The sequence below is a fragment of the Ovis aries genome, chromosome 7, assembly GCF_016772045.2.
Source record: "Ovis aries strain OAR_USU_Benz2616 breed Rambouillet chromosome 7, ARS-UI_Ramb_v3.0, whole genome shotgun sequence".
Classification (NCBI taxonomy): domain Eukaryota; kingdom Metazoa; phylum Chordata; class Mammalia; order Artiodactyla; family Bovidae; genus Ovis; species Ovis aries.
The window spans coordinates 19,949,157-19,957,601 of NC_056060.1; positions in this window are offsets into that span (position 1 = coordinate 19,949,157).

Here is an 8,445-nt window from a genome sequence, read left to right on the forward strand (position 1 = left end):
AGGAAGAGATAGGTGACCCAGCGGGAAAGCACAGCCATTCCTAAATGGTGTGTAGGCCCTGTCCCTGATGTGGCAATGTCTGGGGAAGCAGCTTGGTTTGTGTTGGAGCACACACCGGACCCACACTTAGCCAGGGCCTTCCTGACCCCACCCGCACCTCACCCCAGTGTGTGATGACAGAGCCCTAGAGCAGGTGTCTGCAAGGAGCCCTGCCTGTCCTGGGCTGCCTCACATGCTGACTATGTTCACTGCGTCTTAGCTTGGGCTGCTGTGACAAAAATACCATAGACTTTGGAGGCCTATACAGCAAACATTTATTTTCTCGCAGTTCTGGAGGTTTGGGAGTTCAAGGAATGGGCAGACGTGGTGTCCGGTGAGGACCCACCTCCTGGTTCGAATCTTCTCACTGTGTCTCACCTGGCAGAAGGGTGAGAGAGCTCTCCGGGGTCTCTGTTATTACTATAAGGGCACTAATCCCATCCTGGGCGCCCACCCTCACAGCCTTATCACCTTCACATTTGGGGATTAGGATTTCAACACATGAATTTGGGGAGACACGCACATTCAGTCTGTAGCACTAAGTTTTCTCACAGTGTGAGCGTCGGCTCAAGTGAGTTCAGCAGCCACAGGCCCTGTCCTGCCTGGATGTGGAGGAGGGCCAGGGCTAGCGTCCCTACTCACTGCCCCTTTAGTCCCGGGACTTCGTCTGCTCTGCAGCCGAGTGATCGGTAGGAACCCTGGATCCCATCACTCCCGTTAGCCATGGAGTCAGAGCTCCCAGTGCCGGAGCCTGTGCCCGTCTGCCGCAGCACCCCAGTCCAGATCGCCTCGTGCACTGGGTGTCCAGTTGAGGAAGGCAGCCTGGGACACGCTTCTCAGTGTTTTCACACAGAACACCACTACCGCCTTGTTCGAACAGCCAGAGAAGCCGTCCGGGCCCTCCTCTGCATCTCTAGATGGAGCTCTTGGCACATTTCATAGTGATTTATCTGTCTTCAGTCTTTTCCCACTTGACTGGACTCAGTGGGGACAGAATTTCTCACTCTTTTCTGAAGGCCTAATGCCAGAGGCAGATTCTAACATAGCAGATGCTTGTCTCCCAGGTGGATGGACAGACACGCTCAGGGACTCAAGGCCTGGAGTGTGTGAGAAGGCTTCCAACATATGCACCCCCTCCCATTCCCTTAGAGGGACCCTTGTAGGTCCCTAGTGTTATTGGCCCTTTGGTATCCGGCAGTGAACTTGAATGGCAACAAAGACCTGTCTGCCTGGCACAGTCATAAGAAATGAAGCTGATGCCACAATGATGGACTGAGTGCTGGGAACTAGGAAAAGGATATCCTCCAACTGGTTCTCAGACGAACACTGAACAATGCTCTATATGAAAAAATGCCCTCCTTCCCCAGTCCATCAACTCCTCCTGAATTTAGCCACCTTCTGGTCAGGGGTGAGGAGCTGTCAGGAAAGACGGTAACCGTGCTGAAAGTGAAAGTGTTTATTAGTCACTGAGTCATGTCCAAGTCTTTGCAATCCCATGAACTGTAGCCAACCAGGCTCCTCTGTCCATGGGATTCTCCAGGCAAGAATACTGGAGTGGCTTGCCATGTCCTTCTTCAAGGGATCTTCCTGACCCACAGATCAAACCTGGATCTCCTGCACTGCAGGTGAATTCTTTACCATCTGAGCCCCAGGGAAGCCTCAGCCATCAAGTTGATGGGGAGAGGACATGGGCAGGGGCTGGACAAGCCGGGCTGCCCTACCCCCATACAAAGGATCTCAGTTGGTGCCTGACTCTTCACCCTGGGTCTCCACAGGTGAGGGTGGGAAGGGGGAAAGGTGGGAGAAAATAGTTCAAGGAAATAGTCCTTTACATTTTTCATAATCTTGTAGAAGTGTGTAATGTTGAAAAATGATATTGACAACTACAATTACCCTCCAAGCACAGTGGATGATGTTCATCTCAAGACACTGTCTTACTTGACTGGATTAGAGAAATGAAAACATGGGCCTAGACTAAGCTCAAGATGGGAGCTCTGGCTGTGCTGTAGTGAGAATTTGGAACTTCCTGAAATAATCAGGAGAGGGGAAGCAGCAGGTATATCAACAAGGAGATGAGAGAATGAGGGCTGGCGGGAAGATGTCTGCAGTGGGAAGGGGCTTCCCTTGAGGCACTCCAAAGAAGGCTCAGAAATGAGATCTGAGAGGGGGTTCAGCGTCGTGTGCTCGCTGCACGTCTGTGACCTGAACTCCCCTCATCTTGCGCAACATCTTCCATGTGCACGAGGCCTTGCACAGATTATTGACGTTCCCCCTTCCAAGGAAGGAGCATCTGGGCCACCATGGTGAGAGACCACGAGTGTGGCATGGTGAGTGAGGGTGACCAAAAATGGGGTTGGCACGAGCCAAAAGTGACCAAGTTTAAAACCTGAGAGTTCGCGGAAATCAGGGGACATAGGAGAAGGCACGAGACCTTTCCCAGGCGGAGAAATGAGAAGCCCAGCCGGCCTTATCCAGGTGTGAAGAGGCAGAGGTGTCTGGGTTGCCACCATTCTACCCTTCCACACCCTCCACCTCAGTGGCCTGGAGCAAAGCCCCATCACCCGTCATGGTGCACACAGGCGCCTGCCTCTCGTGGCTGTCCCTGCCTTTTGTGGAGGTGGTCTCCCCAAGGGAAATTCTGGGGGCCGTTCTAAACTCTTCCCTCAATATGATAGCACGTGGCTCCGCAACCCCTACAGCTATCAAAATGTCCCCAGACTGGCTTCTCTGTGCAAACTCCTCCTCGCCCCACCGCCCCACCTCAGCCCTACAGGCAGTCCCGCCTCCACACAAGGATTTGATTTTTCTAACTTCTGGCCTCCCTCCCCTGCTCAGCATCATGCGGCCGCTCCCCTGTCACCTGCCCTGAGAAACAGAATCCGGTGTGGCCTGCTGCCTCTTGGCTTTTGTTTGCCACTTACTCTGCCTTTGACCCAAATTTGGCCCTAGCAATACAGAGCCATTTGCACTTAGAGAATAAACCTTGATGTCTGACCTCTGTACTGTTCCCTTTGCTCAAACTGTCTCCCTAACCCCTACCTACCCTTACTGCTGGCTCTCTCTGCCTCATAAATTTCTATTTATTTTTAAACACCCAGCCTAACCATTCAGTCCCCTGACGGTTCTTGTTCCTGGTCTCTGCCTCTTCCAATACACTGTGAACTCCTTCAGGAAAACAGGCTTGTGTTTGATTCTCCCTTCCATCCGCCTAGCGCATTAGAGGCGTTCACTTGATGAACGTGCCTGGTGAGGAAGATGGACTTGCAGTCACTGTGGGCCAGTGCTGGGGTAATTTGACAAAATCCTATATTCAGAAAGGTTTTGGAGCAGAGGTAAGGCTGAGCTGAGTTTAGGAATTAATGAGGCTTTCTGTCTGGAGGGAGGAGGAGGCCAGTGCTGGGAATCTGATCTGCTCCACGTGGTCATGAGATACCTTGCGGATCCAGCCATCCTGCTCGGCACTGCAACTTCTAGGACCGTGCAGGCCTCCTGGCACTAGATAAAGTGCAGGGAGCCCCGGGTATGGTGAGCACAAGGAGCTAGTGCTCTGCTCCCCAAAGCCCTGAACACTGCAAGGGTGATGCTGGCCTGGTTGAGCTGGGTGTGGTGGGGTCAATCTTAGTGAGTTAAGTATAAGGTGAGTTTTTTCCATAAACTCAAACCCCAGGGTCTAACAGAGAATTCTGGGCAGCTTCCTGTAAGGGACACAAAGAGCTGGAATCTATTCTTGAAGGCAAAATGATGGATCACACTCAAGAAAACCAGCTGATGAACATTCCAGACCAACACACAGGAGGGAAACAGGAACTGAAACCAAAGAGATCTCAGGGTGGGTAGGTGGAATGAGAAAAGGAATATTACGGGCCAGTCAGAAAAGTCCTCCCCCCTCGAGAAGCTGGGAATCGCTCCTGGTTTCACTAGTGTTTCCTGCTTTTTGCAGGGCTCTGGAGAGCTCCAGTCTCTCTCAGCACAGAAAGAATTCAGTGAGAGGCAAACTGATAGATAAGAAGTGATTTATTAGAACAGGGTCCTTGAGAGGCTTACAAGTGAGCGGGCAAGCATTATAGGCTACAGTTTCGTAATCAAAGAAAAGGTGGGGAGATGGCAAAGACCATCTTCTTCCTTATTCTTGAGTAGATGCCTTGCTTCCATCATCATCTCCTCCTCCAGGTAGGACAGGGGAGTTTCCTTGTTCCTAAACGGTCAAGCAAGAACTGTCAAGGCACTACAGGAAAATTATTTCAGGTCTCAGTACAATTAGGGTCTTTCACTTTGGAATGTCCCTCTCCCATAAATGATTGTTTTTTATGTGTGCAGAGAGCATGTCCCAGGGGTCATTAACTTACTCAGCTCTCTGGGCAGCATGTGGGTCTCAGCCACCATTGTTTTATTGAGTTGGGGCCTGTCTCAGGCTTCTGTGGTGTGGTTTTGCTTCTTAGCAGGCCTGCTTGGTTTTGTGGCCAAGCAAACCTGTTTTCTTGAGTGATCATTAACTTATAGGGGTCTCCCAAATCCCTCTAAAGCTCCCTGTCTATCCACAATCCTAATGGGATTTCTGAGCTATTTGGTTCCTACTCTGACCCTATTACAAGGACCAACTACAGGTCAGGCACTGAGGATATGGAATGAGTACGAGCGTCTCTGCTGATGTGTTCACAATCTGGAGGAGGGCTCAGACATGAAACAGACAGAAGCTACCACCCAGGATGAATAGTGTTAAGAGACCTGACCATTGATCTGGCAAGGCCAGGAAGGAGCTTCCAACCCGGACTACAGCCTCTGCCAGACACCGAGGAAGTACCACTGAGGCTGGTGAGAGTGGTGGGGGGTTCACTGGAGAGAGGAAATGGTGTTTCTTCCAGCACTGCTCATACTAGATCTGAAAAGCAGGGAAGACACAGATACTGGCTAAATAAGAACAGTGCTAAGTTGCTTCAGTCGTGTCTAACCCCTTGCGACCCCATGGACTGTAGCCCACCAGACTCCTCTGTCCGCGGGGTTCTCCAGGCAAGAATACTGCAGGGGGTTACCATTCCCCTCTCCAGGGCGTCTTCCCGACCCAGGGATCGAACCCACATCTCGTAAGTCTCCTGCACTTGGCAGTCGGGTTCTTTTCTAGCGCCATCTGTGAAGCCCAAATAACAACAGAGACACTTGTGAATTATTTGTTCAAAAGAAAGTAAGGGATTTCCCTAACAGAGGACCCGAAACCTGAACACAAGTGTCAAACAGAAAGAGAAGCTAGTGCTTCCCTAAGGAAAAGCCAAATAAACAGGAATATGGAAGCAGGGAGAGGAGCACTGGGAGCTGGGAGCCAAAGCTCGTGAGAGGGCAGCCCCGGAGAGACCCGCCCGTCGGCAAAGGACACCAAGCAAGTCTGGCTGGCACCGCCGTATTTTAAAAAAACAGGTAAAATTTCTCATCTCCCTTCAGAATTTGTTGAAGATTTTTGTGTCAATATTCATAAGGGATATCAGTCTGTAGTTTTCTTCTTTTGTAATTTTTTAATCTGGTTTTGGTATCCATGTAATACCAGCCTCATAGAGTAAGGAAAGTGCTCCCTCCTCTACTTTTTGGGAGTTTGTGAAAGATTGGTGTCCATGGTTCTAAACATTCGGTGGAATTCACCAGTGAGGCTATCTGATCCCAGCCTTTTCATTATGAGAAGTTTTCTTCCTATTTGAATCTCTCCACTTACTATAGGTCTATTCAGATTCCCTATTTCTTCTTCATTCAGTTCTGGTAATTTGTGTGTTTCTAAGAATTTGTCCATTTTACCTAGGTTATCTGATTTTTTGGCATACTATTGTTCATAGGGTTCCCTTATGTCCCTTTTCGTTTCTTAAAAGTTGGTGGTATTATCCCATCTTTCTTTCCTGTTAGTATTGGATTGGCCAGAAAGTTCATTTGTGTTTTTCCATAAGATGTAATGGAAAAATCTAAATGAACTTTTGGGACAACCCAATATATCTGTCTCTGCGTCTGTCTCTCTCTTTCTCCTTTCCTTTTTGGCAGTAAATCTCTCTCTCTCTCTTAAACTTTCAAGCAGCAGGTTTATTTTATTTGGTGAAGAATTAACAGAGTTGGGACTTCCCTGGTTGCCCAGTGGTTAGGACTCTGTGCTTCCAATGCAAGGGGTTCGAGTTCGATCCCTGGTTGGGGAATTTGGACCCCACATACCTTGGTGCAACCAAAAAAAAGAAGAATTAACAGAGTTAATTTGATGCCCCCCAAATGAGGTAACGCTGCAACATTTGCATATGAAAACTTTCCTTCAAACACTTATTCAGATTTGTTATGGCTTGTCAGATCAAAGATACTTCAACTTAAGTTTGTTCACATAAAAATTTGGTGCAGTGGGAAGTAATTTGTTAATTTGGGAAGTTTCAAAATGGCAGTGTAACTGAGCAGGATGCTATGGGGCCCTTCCCAGGACAGACACCTCTCCCTCCCATAGCTTTAACTCCTCTCTGAAGTGCCTGATGACGGTATCTGATGAACAATTCCTGAGTTGTTTCATAGATGTCAAAACCCCCACCAAATGGAAGAAATTAACTACTTGATGACCAAATACCCCACGCTCACCTCCTGGCACCGAAGGACTAATGATGTTCACCCCTGTGACACTGCCCTGTTACGTTACCACCAGCCAGACAGAGAATTGTCATGAGCTGGGATGGCTGGCTGGCATCACCGACTCGATGGACGTGAGTCTGAGTGAACTCCGGGAGCTGGTGATGGACAGGGAGGCCAGGCGTGCTGCGATTCATGGGGTGGCAAAGAGTTGGACACGACTGAGCGACCGAACTGAACTGATCACAGACCCTGGGACACCAAACGCTTTGCTCAAAGCCATCAGGGAGTTTGGGCTTTCTGAGCACTCATGTCCTGGACTCCCTGTAAGGCATCTTATAATAAATGCTACACTTTCCTTCACCACAACCTGGTGTCTGTAGATTGGCTTTACTGTGCCCTGTGAGCAAGGTTTTGGTTCAGTAATAGCAATTCTATCCCCGAGTCATAATTACCAGGGGAAAAATGTTCTCTAGGTAAGAGTTCTGACAGCACTCTAATACCGTGTCCATCCTTTTATACAAAAGAATGTGCATTTTGCAAAGAGGAGTTCATATTTCTATGACATCATTTTTCAAAAATGTTCTCAATTGCTTTACTGTCTCCAATAGGGTCAGTGATCCAATTGTCAAAATTTGTTAGTCTTTTTCATCTTGTCAAAGAACCGACTTTTGATTTTGCCAGTTTTCTGCACTGTCTTTCTAGTCTCAGTTGCATTTACTTCTTCTTTAATTTTCATGACTTCCTTCCTTCCACTTGCTTTGTTTAGTTTGCTCTTCTCTTCCTTAGTTTCTTATGTTATTGATCTAAGATCTTTAGATAGCGGCTGCTGCTGCTGCTGCTAAATCGCTTCAGTCGTGTCCAACTCTGTGTGACCCCACGGACTGCAGCCCACCAGGCTCCTCCGTCCATGGGATTTTCCAGGCAAGAGTACTGGAGTGGGGTGCCATCGCCTTCTCCATTAGATAGCAGTAAGCGCCTATAAATTTCTCTCAGACGGCTGCTTTTGCTATACCCCATAAGTTTTGGTATGTTGTGTTTTTGTTTCTGTTCATCTTAATTTACTTTCTAATGTTTTCTTGTGCTTTCTTCTTTGATCCACTGGTTCAGTAAAAATGCATTAATTTCCATATATTTGCAAATTTTCCAAAATTCCTTCTGTTATTGATTTCTAAAACCATTGTATGATGGTCAGAGAACACATGTCATATGATTACAATCCTTTTAAATTTCTTGAGACTTGTTTTGTGACTTAACACATAGTCTGTCTTGGAGAATATTTCATGCGCACGTGAAAAGAATATGAATTTTGCTGTTGTTAAGTAGAGGGTTCTAGATGCCCTGATTATATTGCTCAGATTTTCCACTTCCTTGCTGATCGTCTATCCTGTTCATCTCTCCATTATTGAAAATGGGCGTGACGTCTATAGCTATTACTGTTGCACTGTCTATCCCTTCCTTCCATTATGTCAAGCTTGCTTCATGAATTTTGGGGTTCTGTTGTTAGGTGTATATATGTTTAAATTGTTAATTTTTCCTGACAGATTGCTCCTTTCATTTTTTGATCCTTTTATCACTTTAAAGTAGACTTCATCTTTAGCGACAATTCTGTCTCAAAAAGAAGCCCATAAAGCACACAATGCAAGTGTACGTTCTAAGCCACCTCAGTCATGACCAGCTCTTTGCGGCCCCATGGACTGCAGCCCACCAGGCTCCTCTGCCCATGGGATTCTCCAGGCAAGAATACTGGAGAGGGTTGCTATGTCCACCTCCAGGGGATCTTCCTGACCCAGGGTTGGAACCCACGTCTCTTACATCTCCTGCTTTGACAGG